The sequence below is a fragment of the Pleurodeles waltl genome, chromosome 3_1 (assembly GCF_031143425.1).
Source record: "Pleurodeles waltl isolate 20211129_DDA chromosome 3_1, aPleWal1.hap1.20221129, whole genome shotgun sequence".
In the NCBI taxonomy this organism is placed as follows: domain Eukaryota; kingdom Metazoa; phylum Chordata; class Amphibia; order Caudata; family Salamandridae; genus Pleurodeles; species Pleurodeles waltl.
In genome coordinates, this window is record NC_090440.1 from 934,022,439 (window position 1) to 934,042,698 (window position 20,260).

At 42.6% G+C, this 20,260-nt stretch overlaps 1 protein-coding gene across 1 annotated transcript in view; it reads left to right on the top strand.

Annotated features, from left to right (window-relative positions):
• Nucleotides 1-214: 214 nt before the first annotated feature.
• Nucleotides 215-20,260, top strand: part of LOC138284786 (cell cycle control protein 50B-like) — a 156,278-nt gene continuing 136,232 nt past the window's right edge. Inside the window, exon 1 of the mRNA XM_069223940.1 lies at nucleotides 215-341. The gene's annotated coding sequence lies outside the window, so the exon portion shown is untranslated. The remainder of the gene's footprint in view (nucleotides 342-20,260) is intronic.

A 20,260-nucleotide genomic window follows, 5' to 3' on the forward strand; every position in this document is an offset into this window, starting at 1 on the left:
GCAGATTCGAATGCACCACATTTTCTTTAGGTCTTTTGTTCAAAGAAAAAATTTCAAGAAAAATCATTGAATTGAAAAGCTACTTTAAGTCTCATAAAACTGAAAAACGACCCCTGTCTCTCTCGGTCTCTCGGAGTGCTGCGCCTCCTAGAAAAGCTCTGCTCTGTGTTTCCCCTCGAGGGCTTGTTGTAAATGAATAGAACAGGGTGGGGCTTCGCACCCGCTGCCTGTTTTTAAGACTGAACTACCTGCATTTGTTGGTTTTAGTTAGGAGTAAACCAGGAAGCAGGTTACTTCCTGGCTGGTTTTGTGTTCTGAGTGTATTGCCCCTTCCTGAGCCGGTGAGTCTGTTTATGATTTTATTTTTTTTGAATGACGAAGCTGTGCAGAAACTGTTGATTTCGAGGACATCTAAAATTACCCAAAAAAATGAACACTTTACGTGCGCTTTAAAAACCTGTTGAAATGTCTCGAATTTTAGTTGATAGCGCCACATTGAGTTACAATTTATTTGTGAGCGTTCGAGTTGGAATTTTTTGAGGGACAGTTTAGAGATTTGTGTGAGTACATTTCATTTCATAAATCGATTTCTTCATATTTTTTTCTAATTTTGGTGTAGTTCTCTTCCCTACGACCATTTTCAAACGTACAGTGCCCAGAGAATCTCAAGTGTTTTGTTGTGTCTGAAGAGTGATGGTCGTTTATTAAAAAAAAAAAAAAAAAAAAAAAGTACGTGTTGGGAACCCACGCGAGCCTCTTTTAAATAATTTACTATGTGTTGTCATATTTTACACTCTTTTAGTTACATGTTTTTCTTCTCAACATAACACACATTAAACGCTTTTGCATCAGCAAGAGAATTAACACCTACTGCAAAGCTGTCCCCAACCGCAGTAGAGGGCAGCCTTGTTGTTTGTTTTTTTGTATTCTGGAACATGTGTTCCTGCACTAGTGGTGGGGGAAAAAAACTAGTACTACAATGATTAAAGAAAATCATGGACTGGCTCCAGTAGTCACCTAAAATTGAACAACTTGAGCCATTATTTATATTAGTTTTTGAAAAGATGGTTGGAGATACTTTCCAACGTTTTTGGAACACTAATCATTCCAAAATAATTGTATTGTTGCCATATCGGGATATCTCAGCCAGTCTTGTGTTTTTTTTGTTTTTTTGAACAGCAAATTCCATTTTGTATGCTAGAGTTTGTAGTTCAATATTTTCCCTTTGTAAATATGTCCGTTGCTGGCTGAAAAAAAGATGGGGTTAGGGATCACCCTCATGATATGGGACCAGTCGACTGCTCTGTTGAGGCTGGGGAGATAGATTTGTCGACATTGTGTAAGCAGTTTGTTGGGCTTTTTTATTTATTTTTATTTTGGTTGATAGTTGTCCTTTGTATTGTGGTGTGGCTTGTATTGCTGTATCAAGTGGTAAACATACGTAGCTTGCTACAAGTTCAGCAGCATGTTTTATCACTTACTCCATGTCACTTGGGACCCCTTAACTTGGACTTTCTTTAATTATCAAGTTAAAATTGACATATAGTTTCCTGTCATCGGGGACAGGAAATATATTAATGTAACTTTTTTAATTGTGCACGTTCATCAACTACTTCATCTCGTAGCTCTGTGGTGTCGAACATGTTTGCAGGTGAGAGTTAGTGCTCCAAAATCAGATGCTGGTGGACGTACCTTGGCCCATTGAGTTAGCGTGGTAACAGTTCATGTTTTACCCTGAGGATTGGGACCAGAGGGACTGGCTGTCAAAACCTTAATGTGTTTGGGTTTTCTCTGAGGGTGTACTGGTGTGGGGTTGAGAGTCTTCTGACACTCCGCTTAGCCCAAGTCAGCTGATGGAAATTTGTCCAGCTGCTTGAGTTTTCACCGTTCCCTGTACTCTATGGCCTACTTACTACCTCTCCTATGTCTTGGGGTGTGATTGTGCTGGAGTGGTCATGTAAACTCTTGTATTAATGTTCTTTGACTGAGCCTAGTAGAGTTGCCTGATCAAGTCCATCTGAAGAAAAGGTGCTTCATCCAGATGACCTAGCGCACTATCTGGGTCTGCAAATCAACTGTACCTATTCTTTCTGTTTCCAAAAGGACCTGGTATCCCCTAGTCCCTGTTGCAGCATGTTCCTGGTTGGATTAGCCATTCCCATGGGACTGCAGTCACAGTCTAGGGCTTTATTTCAGATCTGAATTGTCTGCCTTGACCTTGTCATGAAAATGCTTATAGCTGGTTTCATCCTTTTTCGCCAGGGTTAGTTTTTAGTCACGCCCTCAGTGTCTTTAGTCCAAATTCTGATGATCTATTTAACATCTTTAAGGATTGTACAACTTTATTGCCAGTCTCACTCTTACACTTGATGGAAAAACCAGTGTGATAGGTGTCCACTCAGTGGTCTGGTGGGTCAGTGGTTCACAGGATATTGCGGCAAAGGCTGCTTCTAGGAAATGGGGTTACTGGATGGGGTGGGTGTTTAACCATACTCAAGCAGCAACCACAATTCCTGACAGGGTGAAGTCACATGCACACCCCAAATTAACATGTGCTTAACCCTCTGATAGCTTGGCACAAAGCAGTCAAGCTTAACTTAGAGGCAATGTTTAAAGTATTTATACAGCACTTCAATAGTAATAAAGTAGAAAATCAATGCGAGGAAAAATTCCACACCAATAAAAAAAAATACAGTAAAATTTAATAAACTATTTGAGACAGAAACAGCAAAAATTCAATCAGTATAGTTGGAGATATACACATTTAAGGATTTAAGTAGTGGTTAGAAGCAGAAGGAGCCAACTGTCATTAACTTGCCAGACCGGGACAAAGTAACAAGTTCAGGATATATGTCGTGGAGCGTGGGCGGGATACAGTTAGGCCTGCTGAACAGAATACCTTAAATGCTGGTTGCGCAGCTTTGCGAAGTCCCATGTGGAGAATGATTCATGCATCAGCAAGAGAGCTGCAGGGCCATGATGTGAAGTCCTGTGTCACGGAGGATGCTGTTGACGAGGGGCTTGCGATGCAAAGGCCTGCGCTGAAATTTTTTGCACAGTAGCAATTCTGAGGAAGCTTCAGGCTGCGATACAGGGTCCTGCACTGGGGATGCATTGCGCTGTGGCGGTTCCGATGTTGCTGTGAGGAGGTGCATCACATTTTGTCTGTTCTGCTCACATGACCACAACTTGTGTGGCAGAGAACTTTCAGCCCTGGACTCTTGGAAGGGGGGCTGGATTGGCACTGCAGCAGACAGTCCATGAGCCTGATCAGAAGGCCAGCCAGCTAGCACTTGGAGTCACTCTGGTGGTCCTTGGTTCAAGATGTAGACCCATACCTTTCACTCAGGCAGCAGAGTAGCAGTCCTTCTTGCTGCAGAGCAGCACAGCAGTCCTTCAAAGGCTTCCACAGGTCCAGAGGTGTACTGAATAGTTGGGGTCTTCAGGCCAGTATTTACACTTTGTGCCAGTTTTGAAGTAGAAGAAAGTTTTGGAGGTCTCCACCTTCGAGGTGTGTGGAATTTCCTACCTCCCTACCCTAGACTCAACTAGTCTTTGACAAAAAAGACTATTGTCACTCTCTTTGTGAGAGTGCTGTGGTAGGGGCCTTGTGATCTCTAAGTGTGGTAGGTGACAGCCCCCCTCATCAAGTCAGAAGATGGCCCTTCCTGTCAACACCTATTTCCCCTTTGTTTCACAGTTTATGAGCAATACATGAAGTCTAGGTGCCAGCGATACCTAGTCATGTGATCCAAGATAAAGGCTCAAGCACCAAATGGTTGGGACAAGAAAATGCCAACATTCTAAAATTGTTTTTTTTTTGTTTTAAGAATTGCGACTTAAAATCTGACTTTAACATACAAGAGGTTTTTAAATTATAATTCTTTAGACACCCGATTCGATATTCCTACGTGCTCCGAATTGAAAGTTGTCACTTATTGAATGTAATGAAGTAACCCATTGTTATCCTATGAGAAAGGTAGGCCTTGTAGTAGTTAATAGTTTTTCACTACCAGGACATGTACAACTTAAAAGTGCCGATCCAACTTTTTAAATAGTCTTCCCCTGTCCTCCGAGGTGTGTAGGACCTTCTCTGAGGAATGACTTATGTGTTTTAAAAAGGAAGGTTTAGGCCTGGAAAATATTAATTTTGCCATGTTGAAATGGCAGTATAAACTGCACACACAGGCTGCAGTGGCATGCCTGAAACCTGTTTAAAGAGCTGCTTAAGTGGGTGGCACAATCAGTGCCGCAGGCCCACTAGTAGCATTTAATTTACTGCCCAGTGTACATGTGGTATCACTTTACTAGGGACTTACAAATGAATTAAATATGCCAATTGGGGATAGGTAAATGTTACCTTGTTTTAAAGACTGAGCACATGCACTTTAGCGCTGGTCAGCAGTGGTAAGTGCACAGAGCCATAAGGCCAACAAAAAGGAGATCAGAAAAAATGGAGGAGTTAAGGTAAATGTTTGGCGGGAGATCACCTCAAGGCTGACAGTGCTGCTTTTGTTTGGTTTTATGGAGCGATTAGTCTGTCCTGTAGGAGAGAAGCAAGCGTAAACCACTCAAGCAGAGAGCACACCATGCTGCAGATTTAGAATCACATTAACCAGCTTTTAGTGATAAAGCATTTATATGACTAAACCAGTGCTTCCCAAACTTTTTGACCCACAACTAAACTTTTAGAATGACAAACTTTTGCGGCCCACATACCTTTGATGACCATGAGGTGGGGTGTTTTTATTACTGTAATTAAGGCAATGTGTGGTAGCACTTTGTTGTTTACAGACAGCGCATTTTCCATTAATGACCTCCAGATTTGCACAGACATACAGTTTTACTGATAAAGCTGTACAGCACACAAATGAGTGTGGATATCGGGTTTCTGTGATATTTATTGTTTGTGTATCACCAAATAAAGTGCCTTGATTTGTTTTTATCCTATTAAAATCTCTTTCCAGCACAGTTCAGAATTTCAAAAAAGTGCTTCCTTCTTGCTTTTCTAACTGCTGGATGCATACTGTTCATTTACATGCATTTATATTTTGTTGTGTTGCAAAACAATTCGTAGTCTTTCCTTTTACACTCTGTACTCCCGCAAGATTGTCAAATAATTCACTTTAATAACTCCTCTCAGTTTGCAGTCAGAAAAAGAAAAGTAAATACCAACCCCCATGTTAAAAGAATTAGCAGCAATTTGTCAGAAGACATGGCTTGACATTTGATTGAAGCATCGTCAAAAGTGACAAGATAAACACAGAATTGAAAGGCATCTCTGTTTATTGCTGGGACTTTCCAGACCATCCAATGATTGGCTCATGACCCACAGCACGGGAAACCCTGGACTAAATCATTATTAAAAAATGACATTGCATTGGCTAATGAGTGCTCTTGGTCCCATGCATATTTTCTGTACACCATTCTCTGCTACAGGTCAGTCTGTTCCATGGCATAATCATAATAAGTGGCAGTGGAACCCCATTCCACTCACAAACCCTCCACCCCACAACAATACCTACCAAATCAAAACTGTATCTGACTAGTCTCGACATACTACTAAATACTGAGGCAAGGAAAACCGCCTTTCAGTTCCATCCGTTAGGCAGTGGTGCTTAAAGTCCCACTGGAACTGCTGCTGCTTCGCAGCGCCTCATCCCACTCATTTTGCTGTGTTCTAGATCCAGAATAGCTAGAAAAGAGCACACATTCCCTTGTTTCATTCATTTCTACCATTCTCTGGCTCTTCTCATACCTTTCTGCAGAAGCCCTGAGAGGGAGATGGAGGGCAGGGAAATGGATAATGGCATTGGGGGGAGAGCATCAGAGTGACAAGGTGGGCAAAGAAATGGACTGGATAATGTCCCAGTACATCCCCAGTGGGCGAGATTAATTCAAGCATTCCTTTCCTCACTTTGTTGTTTGTTGCTTAAGAAAGAAAAAGAGGGCTCTAGAGTAGAGGCTGAGCCAAAAGGCACCATGGTTGGTGGAGAGGATGGACGGCATTAGGTGATGGACAGGCACTCTAGCTGAGTAGAAAGAGAGATGGCGGTTCACTTTATAGACTGTTCTTGGCTATGCAAACCTCTCTCTCCATGAAACCCTATGGCAGTTGGGTCTACCCAGGTTATTAAGAAGATGAATGGGGGCAGGCGTTTGAGTTCTCTAATGGTGGTATGAGAATTCCACCCTGAGCTGGTAGAGGTTGAAGGGTAGAATGGTGCAAGAGAGAAACAACATTTTGGGCAGCAAGTATTGATTGGGGGAAGGGACATGTATCTATCCTGGCAGACTAATGTATCAACCCCACCAGAATCAAATTGTAACCGCCAGTAAGGGTGATTGGCCTTAGGTACTCACATGCCTGATGCAGAACAACAATCTGGGGACCACAATGGAGGCCTGACCCTTTTCAAGTCAGCTCCTGCACACACCTCTACGAGGGGGAGAGAAAGCAAGAACATGCCCAGAAGATGTGTGCCAAAGTTCTGGTCACACCTGGTAGATTACTCATTCCTTCCAGACCCTACAGATATTCTTACCAGCCTTGTGGAGCAGAGAAAACATACTCTTGTCCTGCGATCGCTACCTCTAGCTAAATGGAGGCAAAAATTCCAATAAATTGACAATAGTTTGAAAAAATTGAACAAAATTCCACTAAATCTAGTTTTATAATTTGTTTTCTAAATATCCTAACCCCAACAGCTGGTACCTCATAATCCTGCCATCATGAGTAGCAAGATACAGCCGTGTTCCTGCACCGATCCCGAGCTTGCACAGCCTATGGATTCTGCTGGGTTGCGTGTGGGGAAGATGGCTTTCTGGATTGTATGATCTTCTCTGCCTTGCGATAGAAAATGGTTCCCTTTTGCATCAGTTTCTCACCAAATGGACAAGATGAGCTGATGTTGTCATCCTTGTGTCGTGAGAACAGTAGTTTGAGAATTTGTGGTGAAAGTGTACAACCTTATTTGGCTTAATGACCTTTTCCATTTACCACATGTGTAGAAGACCGTACTGCATATGGTTTCTAAGTGCCAATACCACACACATGCAGTATATACATGAAATATAGACACTGACATAAATCCGGAGCCTAATAACATTGAACGATGACTACATAAGAGAGATTTTCTTTTTCAGTGGTTAAAGATTATGCATAAAATGTCATGCCACCCTTCTTTATGGAACGATTCTATCTTCATGTCTGGACATAAACCTTGCCATGCAGTGGTGGTGGCGGACAACGCTAGACAGGTCGGCAGAACTCCCTGGTCCCCAGTGCCACCATGTCAGATCACTAAGCAACCGCCAATTCCTTCCACCCCCACCCCCCGAGAAGGACATGCCTCAGGACTGGGATAATGTCATGCTGAGAACCCTGCTGCACCATTTCTCTGATGCCAGGAGCTTGTGGTGCACAGAGAAGAGGTACATCTTGGGTAGACGGAAGAGCAAAGCCATGACGGGAATAGGTGCACAACAAAATCCAGGAATGGAAAAATGCTAAAGCAGTCGGAGAAGAGAAAAGATAATCAGCCATCACTCTGAACTTTACCATCACCCTAGACTCTGGCTGTCAGTAATTTGTACAAAGCAAAAGGTGAATTCTGGTGTTGGGTAATGATGGGGAGAGATTTTCTGGATACATTAAAATAAGGGAACATTTAAATGGAGTTAGCTGTGCCTGGCTTGTAGTGGGAAATCTGAGCAGGAACATGATGTCTCTTGTGACCATGGAGATTTCCTATATGAAATCCTTTCTGTGATTTATGCTGTTGGTTCAGTTCAATTTAACCGGTTGGACTAGCACATATGGTAATTTGCAGCATGAAAAACCATTACTGGATTAGGGGTTATCATTGGCGTAAAATAGTTGGTAACCAAATGGCCTGCACTTTGAGACCTATTGATATTCCCTTTCCAGTTAAAAGTAAGGGCTTCTGAGTCTCAGAATGCAAAGGACTGTTGGCTAAAAAACAGGACTGGCTTGGCTAGTTCAAAGTAACATGAGTCCTCTTAACAGGTATGCTATGCAACCTTGCCAATTCTAGATCTCTCATTTGGAGCAGACCTTGTTAAATAGCGTTTTTCAAAGACAAGCAGTTGTGTTAAGGGTAATTATTCTACTAAATATTTGTGACTCTTTTTGTTTATCTGTTAAAAATGAAGACTGATATCTGTTCTGCTAGGTCCTTATGAACAGCATACTCTGGTCTGCGCTTATACTTTGCTACTTTTGTGTTTCCTTCTACTAACCGGCGATCCGGGAAAGGGGAAAGCCAGAGGAGGATAAACAGCAGTCAGTATCTGTTAGAAAAATAGGCTTCTATGAACCTTTTGGCTGAACAATGCAATTCTTTGAGTGTCAAGGTTGTAGTGCAGACGAGGTATTGTTCAGTTACTTACTGGTACTCTTCATTACATTGATTAGGGATCCTCCTCGTCTCAGTCCTAACGCATGAGGACTGGGACAAGGAGGATCACATGAGGGGGTACAGTTCAGTTACTTACTGGTAATCTTCATTACCCCGATTAGGGATCCTCCTCGTCCCATCCCTCGTGTGTTAGGACTGGGACGAGGAGGATTACACGAGGGGTCAATCCCTATGTATCCTTTCTACAGAATACCTAACGGGTACCTGCCTTGCAAGCACAACAAAAGTAGTCTTTGACATCAACATCGAAGCACTAAAGAGCTCCCTCACCCAGAACTGGATGTCAGTCGCCCACCTTTAAATGATCCTGACCAAAACCAGGTTTACCCATGCCCAGCGAAGCTGGAGCTACGCCTGCGGCAGGTGTGGCAGAGCCCCCGATAATCGTGGAAGAGCTCAGACATAAAAATCACATGAACAATAAAAGGGCTAATCAAGAGTTTTTGTTCTGGCAGCATTTGTTGTCTAAGTTCAGACTGCCATTAGGTAATTTCGTCTTACAAACTGCTGCTATTTATTTAACACAGAGGGCTGTGTTCTGTTTTCCTTTTGCTGACTGCTTGGTGAACAGCAGTGTATGAAAGGAGAATGTACACATGTACATAAAGCATTTGTTAGCTTTACGAACTAAAGATTACAAATTCTTCCAAGTATTCCAGAGGCAGGTGAATTGCACAATTCAATACCGATTCTGTACCTCATTCAGAAAGCCATGTAAGTAACTTGAATTTATAAGTTCAAATTGGTTGACTTACCTATTGAAATTAAATTCACTTATGAAGTTAAAAAAATTGAATTTGTGCAGGTATAGAAATGTCCTAATACATAGTAATAATGCAGTATGAGGTAATTTTACATGAGTAAATCATCTCCCATTGATGGCAAATGTCATGAAAGTTTGGAAACAAACCCACTAATGTTGTTGGTTTTTTCAGACTTATCCATGATTCAGTCTCACCCAGAAAACATTCAGAAAGTGACTCCTGTCAATTATAGTAGTAAATCTGTTTCACCGATGGGATGGAAAGGGAACACCACCATTCTGGGGATGGGAGGTGTGTAATAGAATGTAGTAATCCACAAACAAATTGCTCTAAAGTAAAGACACTCGTAAATGCACATTTGTACATTATGTATAATTACAAATACAGAACTGCCTTTGCAAGCATGAAATGAGTATTCATAAACCTTTTCTGAGACATTCCTGTAAACCTGCTCCTATCACAGGTTTCTAAGAGTACTTTGGTCATCCTTTCTGAATTTGAAAACATTGTGAATCTGCACCCAGTTGAGGACGTCGAGCCATAGGAGTAGATTAATGAATTTTTAAAGTATGGAGCCCTCTAAGTTCAATAAGTGTGTGTGTGTGTGTGTGTGTGTGTGTGTATATCATTTATTTATATATATATATATATATATATATATATATATATATATTTTTTTTTTTAATTCAAGTCGTTTTTATCAAGATTTTATAAGAAGAAAAGAATACAGATATTGCAGATGTATGCCAGTTACATTGGATCAATTTTGGGGAGACAGATTCTGTAGGGTACAGTATTTTGGTGTTCGACATAGATGGTGAATAAGATGGTGTGTGAGGATAATCATATGAATGTAAGTTGTTGATGGGGTTGGTATTGCTATTTGCATTGGAGGGATAGAGAACTGATGGTTAGTTTATGATGAACATCGTCCAAACTTGTAATCTGCATGGAAGTATAGAGAGAGAAAGATAGACCAGAGTAAAGAATAGAGTAGATTCGGATGTGGTGAATGTCTGGGGTATGTGTGTGGGGGGAGGGGGTTTATGGGGGTAAAGAGGGGTAGGCAATGGGTGTGGTTATGGGGGAGTGTTAAGCACAAAATTGTCTAGCCTGGACCAGACATTATGGCCCTCATTCTGACCCTGGCGGTCGGCGGAGAGACGGCGGTCGGACCGCGAACAGACCGGCGGTATTAAAAATGGCATTCTGACCGCGGCGGTCCCCGCCGCGACCGACCGCCACTTCTCCACTCCGACCGCCACGGCGGTCATGACCACGGGGCTGGAGTTTGCGCACTCCGGCCCGGCGGTCGTCCCAAGACCGCCAAGGGTATTATGACCCTGCCTACCGCCGCGGTTTCTTGCGGGCGGGAACCGCCGTGCGAACCATGGCGGTAAGCACTATCGGGGCCAGGGAATTCCTTCCCTGGCACTGATAGGGGTCTCCCCCACCCCCCACTACCCTCCCGACTCCTCCCCCCACACCCTCCACCCCCCTGCCACCCCCCAGAGGTGGTACGAACCCCCTCCCCACCCCCACCCCGACATGCACATACATGCACCCCGACATGCACACACCCCCAACATGCACATATACAAACCCCCTACACACACATACACAACGGGGACACATACCCGCACACATACATGCAGACATGCGCACCTGCCGAACAGCACACATTACCCATAGACACAGCAGCACCCCCCGCCCGCATACACGCACTCACACACCCCCTCTACACACTCACACGCACACCCCCATGCACGCCCACATCACACAACACCCCCCCACCCCCTCCCCTCACGGACGGTCAACTTACCTTGTGTGTTGGTCCTCCGGGAGGCGACGGGAGCCATGGGGAGGTGACCGCCAACAGAAGACCGCCAACAGAAGACCGCCACACAGAAATGTGGGTCGTAATTCTGTGGGCGGTGTTCTGCTGGCGTGGCGGTGGAGGTTGACCAGTCTCCACTTTCCCGCCGACCGCCAGTGTGGCTGCTGGCGGTTTTTCCGGCGGAACGCTCCCAGCGGTCAGAATGCGCACAGCGGCATACCGCCGCGGTCGGCGGTCTTCACCGCGGCGGTAACTCGGCGGTCTTGCGAAAAGACCGCCAAGGTCAGAATGAGGGCCTATGTTTGCTCTCTGAATTTGTCTTCAGGTAAGAAAGAGTTTAGGGAGTTAACTGCTACTCTGGTGATTTGTATCCATTCCCACCAAGTGAGAGGGGAGATTTTGGATAAGTCTTCCCATTCGGAGAGGATGGCTTTAAGGCCGATGGAGACAAGGATTTCCCATAGTAGGTGGTCATACCTTTTTAGCTTCAGACCGGGGGGGGGGAGAAATACTTAAGGCAATAGAGGCTAGATTTAGTGCCCACTGTAAATTTAGAATTTGTGATATGGTTTTGCCTATTTCTGCCCAAAAATGGTTTGAGAAAGTGCAGCCTAGAGGCCTGTGGCCTACGGCTTGTGGTTCTTTTTTCGAAACTCCAGCAGGTATCGGAGTTAAGGAGACAGAGTTTGAATAGTTTAGTTGGGGTCCAGTGGGCTATCTAAGCCACACAGTACCTACTTTGGGCTAGGAAAGGTGTAAAATTGTTTGAGGTTAAGTTTGCCCTCATGTGCAACCAGTTAGTAGTGTCTCTTGTGGGCAGTCTGAATCACAGAGTGATTCCCATTTGTTTTGTAATGATTTGGTTAATGCTGAGCTAGTAGGGGATAGAAGGGGAATAAAGTTTGGATGCAACATGGCCTCCCTTGTGGAATAATCGTAAAGTATTGGGTAGATCAGCAGTAGTGGTGCATTTGTGTTTAGAGATGGTTGCTTTTATTTTTAAGAACTGGTAAAAGTATATGGGCCTGATTACGACCTTGGCAGATGGGATACTTCCTCCCAAATGTGACCAACATCCCACCCGCCTTTTTACAAGTTCCATAGGATATAATGGAACTTGTAATATGGCAGAGGAGATAGCAGTCACATTTGTGACAGAGTATCCCATCCGCCAAAGTCTTAATCAGGCCCTAAGTCTTTGAGGTCAAATTTGGCTTTGAGGTGGGAAAAATGTATTGGATTATGAGAGGTGGCAAGGCCTAATATTAGCAGTATGCCTTTATTTCCCCCAGTTTTCTAGAAAACCTGTTTTCCTATCTATTTTTAGATACTCATTGTGCCAGAGGGAGGCAAACTGTGAGTGTTGCACTTTATCAGATAGTTTATTGTCAATCTTACAGAGGACTTGTGTTGTGCATGTGAGAATATTAGCTGAATGTTCTCTTATCTTCTTAGTTGTAACAAAGGAGAGTGGTCTACCCAGTTTTTAAAAAATCTCTAGCCTAGAGGTTGAGTTATTAAGGGGACGGAGGGGAATCCAGAGTCTTCCCTGTTTAGCTAGGAAGGCGTGCTGATATCTCCTGTAATCAGGTAATTTTAGGCCACCCAATGCTTTTGGTAGTCTTCGTTTCTTCAGGGCAGTTCTAGTTTTTTTGGATTGCCATATGAATTTGGTGAGTATTGAATCTGTCTTGGCAAAAATGTGTCTGAGATGTGTATGGGTGACATACTAATTAGCAATATAAGTGGTGTGATCATCATTTTGATAGATTCTAATCTTTCCCACCATGTGATGAATTTAGATGACCAGTTATCAATGGTATCTTCAATTCTATTTAAGGTCATATTCTCATTAAAGCTAATGGAATCTCTAAGATTTGGGAAGAACCATAGCCACAAGTATTTTATTTTGTCTGTTGTCCATTTGAGGAAGTGGTCACTTATAACGGATTTAGTTACAGTATACAATAAGAGAGAGGACCTCTGTTTTGTCTTTGTTAAGGCAGTATCCTGAGACACTGGCATATTTGTTGATAGTTGACATGATGTTTGGTAGGGCCAGGTCTGCTTGGGTGGTAAAGAGGTGAATGGCATCGGCATAAGCAGCTACCTTCTGAGGGCCAGCTTTGACGGGAATGTCTGGGATAGCCGGATTCACTCTGATTTGTTCAAGAGTGAGTAAGGGGGAGGGGGCACCCTTGTCTGGTCTCTTGTTGGAGGGCAATGCATTAGATAGAGAGCTCTTCATATTTATTCTGGCATGGGGTTCTTGGTATAAGGCAAGGATAATCTTGATAAAAAAGGGGCCACAGTTGAAGATAGTGAGGGTGACATGAAGGAAAGGCCAGGAAACCTCATCAAGGACCTTCTCAGCGTCTAGTGCTATTGCAAGTCGGGAGATCCTGGTGGTGGGCTTTTTCTATTGAATGGCTAAATAGTCTAATGTTATCTGTGCTGAATCTGCCTTTGATGAATCCTGTTTGGGAGGGGTGAATGGTTTTGCTTAGAATGGGTTCCATTCGCAGTGCCAGGATTTTCATGTAAATTTTGTAGTCCATATTTATTAGGGAAATGAGGCGGTAATTTTGGGGGTTGATAGGGTCTTTTCCTTCTTTGGGGATGACTATCATTGTTGCTTCTGCAGCCATACCTTGAATAGCACCTGTGGAAGTGATGTGTGCCAAAGGGACTTCTAAGGTTGAAATTAGGGATGCGAGTGATGTTTTGGTAGAAGGAGTTTGGGAAACCGCCCGGACCTGGAGCTTTTTTTTTTTTTTTTTTTTTTTTAATGGCACATAGTATTTTGAGACAGGCTTTTTCTAAGCATTTCTTAGTAGCCTCATCTATTTTGGTAATGTTTATCTTTTCGAGGTAATCTAAGCAGGACTCATAAGGGATGTCGTAGCCTTTGGCATAGAGACTGCGATAGAAATTTTCAAAGGTAGCTAGGATGTCTTTCTCTTTATTGGAAGCAATGTCATACTCGTTCATTATAGAGACTATTCTAGGTTTACAATAGTTTTGTTTTAAATAAGACGCTAGTATTCTGCCTGCCTGATTGCGGCCACAAAGTTTGATACCTTTGAGTCATCAGATGGGCCTTATTGCTTAAGATTTTGTTGTACTCGTATTTTAGCTTGGTGAATTGTTTTAGTTGTGATTTATCCCTGGTCTTTCTAAGGGTATTTTCTAGTATTTTTATTTTATTTGGTTTTCTAGTTGATCGAATGCCTTGCTTATTTTTCCTTGCCATGAGTTTGATCCTATGACCCTTGATAGTGGTTTTCACTGCATCATATACAATTTGGGGATTAGGTACTGAATTTCTGTTTGTTTCTGTGAATTGCTGAATTTCCTTCTTTAATGTTTCTCTTCAGGTGGGGTCTTCTGTGAGAAAGTTATTCATCCTCCAAGTTTTAGATTTGGGTGCTATGCTTGATAAGGCAGAGAGATAAAGGCATGGTTAGATACTAAGATCGGTTTAATGGTGGGGTTTGATGTAGCTAGGACGTGTGCTTTGTCTACTAGTAAATAATATGGGAGAAAGTGTGGTGGAGGTGGGAATAAAATGAGTAGTCCTTGCCTGTGGTGTTAAATAGTCTCCAGATATCTTTGAGCTTATTGATTTTGCAAACGTTTTGTGTGACTTATTTGGTTTGAATGAGCATGTAGAGTTTGTCTGGGATACCGTCCCATGGGAGGCTAAAATCCCTGCCCACTATGAGTCTGCAGTGCACCGATAAGCATGATAGTTTTTTGTCAAGATTTAACCAAAAGGATGGGTATTACTGTTGGAAGCATAAATGTTCACAGCTATGGGACCGGAGTTTTCTTTCTGGTGTTTGGTAATGAGCCATCTGCCTTCGGGTCTGCCTCTGTGGTGGTAGTGGTTAGCCCTGATGAGGAGGAAACAAACGTGATTAGGCATTTTTAGGTCGAGCGTAAGCGAAGAACCTCTTGTATACTTCTTCTGTGGGATACTAGCTATTTTATTTTAGTTCTAGTGTCATTTGAAAATCCTTGCTTGCTAGTGGTCAGTCATGCCTCTTTGAGCATTCTAGCTCTGCGCTTAGCAGTAAACAAGGCTATAAATGAGGCTGTTATCTTGGTCACATTTGGTCTTTGTGGACTCTCTGCACTCATTCTCAGCTGCCTGGCTCCTGCTCTTCCTTGGCTTGGATTTTCTTTACCAAGTGTGCCTGCCTCAGTTCTTGAAGTCAGTACACACTGCTGTTCCAGTACAGGAACCTCGTTACAGCTCCATCAATGCACCTCAGTTCACATGAAATCCTCGCTGACTTGCAATAGCCTTATATTGTATGGCAGGGGTTACTTCATCCCTTATACTATCCACTGAGCACTACTGCACATATAGAATTTAAACTTGGTCACAGGGCTGTACAGGTGAAAGGCATTACCATAATGGGCAAGGAAAATTGTAAGTGCAGGCTTATGGTAAAAATGCCTACAAATGCTGTGTCTGTTACTCATCTTGGGGCGTTTGATCTCCGTTCACCTCAGAATTAGGCCCTAGTCTCACTGATGACCTTGTTTGAGCTCGCGCTCAGACCAGTTTAGGTTTACCTTTGCTCATAGTGGTGGGATCCCTTTTGATGGAGCAGGGGAATCCCCAAATGCCTCTGCTTGTCTCTGGTTGCAGCGGTAAGCTCCCCAAGAGCAAGTGGGCCCAGTTGAAAACTCCTGTCTAAAGAGCGCAAAGCCCATCTTTGAGTTCTTGGTGTGGTTATCTGTTCTGGGCAGTCAGAGGTCATAGGTGGTGTTTGCACCAGTTCCCATTCCTAGGGCATAGCAAAAGGAGGACAAAGGCTGCGGTTAAGGTCATCGTTGGTGCAGTGCACCAGTCTGTAGCAGGGTACATGTAGACCCACTCCAATACTTGAGTTATTTCCTGCAAGATCCCACCAGTCTAGTTTGACTATGTGCAACAGTCACACCATATTGCTTTACTTCAGTGGGGGGCAAATATGATACACTGATGCTGGAAGATCCATTCAAGCATTCTGTTTGGTACCTGCACCATCTCACTTGCAAGTCCGCATTCCTCTGCAGTTCCTAGCTCCCAAGCTTTGTTGCTGGGCTTTTTCACTACGTAGGCTTACTCCATCAGAGGTGCCTTCCACTCCCCTCTCTCTGCAAACCAGGCAGGCCAGTACCAAGGCAGACCAACAGCTTTCCCCCAGTGGCAGATGCAAACTTCCAGGTGATGTCCTCTCATCTCTGGGAGACTGGCTGTCGTAATTCCAGGTCTGGCTCACAAGAATCCTTGACACTCAGTGGAGTGCCACCTCTTCGCTCAATGAGAATTTCTACAATACCTTTTGGAAGGTTTCGTTTTTCTTTTCTGATAGTTAATTTCCAGGTAGAAAATGTTGATTCTGTTATCACTTTCCTGAAACCTGTTTGAGGCGTTTTGCTGAGATTGTGTATCCCTCTTCTCCCAGTGGAGTGTTGTTGATCCCTGGAGATCATTCTACAGCAGGGGAGTGGCACTTTTTAGTTGAGCATGCAAACGCTTTGACCTGTTGTAAGAATTGTGGGCTTTAATTAGGTTGAACGCGCAAACGCTTGGACTTGTTTTAAGAATTATGGGCTTTTAACCACACCCACCTTACGCCCAGCACTTTCACTAGATCGTGGGCTTGCCTTTCAAAAATCACTTATCCTTGGTAAATGCTTTACGTTTGTCCCTCCCTTGGGGCGGTTCTGTTACTGCCTTGCAGACTGACCCTGTTGCATGGATAATTGTACGATTGGCGACACGTTTGACTGTGAGCAAACCATTTTTTTTTTCCTTTTGCGTCTCCTTCGCGCTCATGCTTGTGGCGGCCATGGCGCTATGAATTGGCTCGCTAATGTCAACTAATGTTTTACGCTTCATTTTCAATTTATGTGGCTAGAAAAGTCCAGTTACGAATTTACAGTGCCAATAGCTCTAACGAGCAAATGTGAGACCCACACAGTTGTCCCCGCATCCTGGCTGTTTAATGCAATGAACGCTACACACAACCCTGCTCTCTATGCATAAAGAGGTACCCTGAATTGGTAGGGTGGGAGAACACCCCTCCTGGGATGCCGGACGCGCTTGCGCTTTCAGCTGTATTTGCCAGAAGCTGCACTAATCCACTTATTAAAGGGCACCTGCAGCCGGGCTCCACTCCAGGTCTATAAGCAAGTGTCTCAGGCACCTTTTACACCGCGTTCATATTCAGCTACTTTACGTTCCATTGCAAAGTTTTTAAAGCGCTAGGTTACTTCATGGCACTTCTTGAAATTATGAACAGGAATGGAGGGGGCAGAGTAGGTTAGTTCAGAGAACTGATGCACTTTGAGATGTGGAAAAGGTGCAATAAAATGTATGCGCGAGTTGCAAAGTATGGTTGAAGAGCTGTTACTCTTGAGTTATTTATTTTTTTTGTAACCAATATTTAGCCGGTTTCTGTGCGTACTCTCAATGTTCAGATATCGTAAGTTGCCTTATCGGGAGATAATTTATCACTCCCCCCACGGGGTCCTGCAGCCTTTTACTGGCTCACACCTCATTGCTTCCCACCTCGGGCTTGTTTGCTGTCCCCTCTGCCCCATATCGTTAATTGCCGGTGCCCTGGATCTTTAATAAATACTGTATCTTTTTTTTTTGTCGGTAAAGTAATCTTGTACTAGTGGCTTGCGCAGACCTATGGAATTAGTGATTTTTTTTTTTTCTGTCTCCTGTGAAAGGTATTGTGAAAAACAAAGGGGCCTTGTTTAAAAAATATTCCAGTAGGCCTACTAGCCCTTTAATTATACACAGGGCCACTGGAATTATGTGGCAGAAAGGACCATAATATGTGGCAGGGTTGGCTAATGAATGTAGCAAAAAAGTCCAGTTATACATTGCAAATGTTTGTTGGGGTAGCACCTCCAGGAGAGACAAAAGGCAGGCCTTTTGGGATTTGTGGCTGTTTGTGTTCTGTGGTGTCTTGCCAATCTTATCAATACGATTTTCACAGCAAATGTATTTTTTGTACTAATAGACTTGCGAGATATTTCCAGTTTTTAAATATTTCTATAGTAGGAGAAACTGCTTTCCTGTGCAGTGAGGGGATGTTACTCTTGAGTAGCACATTCACAGCGTCTAGTAGGATGTGGTTTGCAGATGCAAGGCGTTTCATTATACAGTGAACAAGGGTTGCATCATATGTATTTGTAGTATCTTTGAAGGTTTTACTTGTAGCTGTTTGACAAAATATTTTATGTTCACTTTTTATTTTTATTTTTTTAACTGCAAACTAGATTTGCTGTAGCCGAGGCTTCCTCCATTGAATGTTGCGTATGTTGAGTAGATAGCTGGCCGGTGCAGCATTGAACAATTTCTGTCTGTGCTACATTTCTCCTTTACCGTTTCCAGTGTTTACTTTTAACAAAGAAATATGTTTCTGTGCAGGGCAGATGTGACTCTGGCAAACTGGGATTTTGCCAAGTCGAAATTGGGTTCTGTTTCTAGAGGGTCATGCCTTTTAATGTTAGCAATGTTTGTAACGAACGTGCATATATTTTAGGCTATTGTAAATAGTTCAGGTTTTTACACTTTTCGATACGAGTTGGAATCTAATCTTTTCTGAGGTACTTAGTGCTCTTTTGGTAAGGCCTCATTTTCTAGGATGAAAATCCTGTGTTGATGAATCACACCAGCATCTGCAATTTGCAAGAATGGTTTTGAGCACTGAGTATTGTTTTTCCATCATAGAATGGGTAGTTTCTCACTGTGAACATTATTTTCTATTTCCTGTGTTAACGCTGAATCTTACAATTAAATATTCATGTATTCTTAATGTTAACTCTGCAGAAAAAATGAATTAATATGGAAAAATAACATACAACTTTGAAAATGTGCCTACTTGAGTGGCAGTTAGAAAATCGCAAAGTGCCCTTATTATTTACTTATTAATATGAAATGTCGTGCTCATGTTTAGAGTAATGTAGTAGTATGCCATATTGATAATTATGTATTTGCTTTATTAATAGTAGGCCTTAAGTTAACAAGGTCTTTGGCCTAGTTGCACAGCCTTACGTGAAGTTGCACTGATTAAACGAGTCACACAAAATTACTGCATTGAAAATAGATTTATAATTTTTCACCGTGTTGACCAAATGCTAGTAACTGATTTGCTTTCACAGGAGAACTGCTTGCTAGAGTACGCTGTATTTAGACATCTTAAAATTTAGTATGTGTGAAAGCAATGTTCCCAGGAGCTAACAATGGATGCACTGACTGGAGTACAAAGCGATACAAAATTGTTACCTGACGAGCCCGACAACGGGAACAGGAGAAGAGGAGCCAATCATCGACATGTGAAAGACAGTTTAGTTCTACCTTAGATTTGAGGTTCTACTTTCATTAGACTAAATGTGAACGTGCGATTCTTTGACCAATAGCAACGTGGGAAGAAGTCCTAGGGAATTTTAACTTAGCCAGACTGCACCAACAGAAGAGAGAGCACACTTTTTCCTAAATCTTTACTGAGAAGTGTCATTTCGATTATTCCCGTTCCTGAGACATTTCTATTTTGAACTTTATTGCTAAGTCACAATGCTGACTGAATTGATGTCCAATTGATGAAGACAGATGTAACTTACTTATCCATACCGAGGAGAGGTACTAGCCCGATGATGTCTTTTTGTCTTTAGGTACCAACCGCTAATTTTGATAGAAGCCATAGCTAGATGTTTTTTCCAAATTTGTGTTGATTAAATTGTTTTGCATGAAGCTCAAACATGCTGTTCTAATCGGAAGGTTAACTAGGAGATGCACTGAAGATGTTTGCTAATTATTAACAACAGTTGATGTCATATCTTTGCTGAATCTAAATGTATGCTATTTCCAATGCGCAGTTCTTACCATTGATTTGTACAGTAACTCTAGAATGTGTAATGATTAAATTGAGATTCTTTAGAAGATTCGGTCAACTGGTATGTTTCTGTATGTTTATCATCAAATTTTGAGACTAAGGGCCATATGTACTAAAGCATTTTCTCATCGACACAGAATGGGTAAAATCCTTTGGTACATCTGGCACTAAGTTGCGTGATATTACCATTGTTAATATAGGGAAATAAACATTCTAACTTTTACATACAGGTATGGTTCTCATGGCCAAAGGGGTCATGGTGCATGGAAATTACTGGCTCCAAAGATTATTAATTCGGTTGACTGTTAT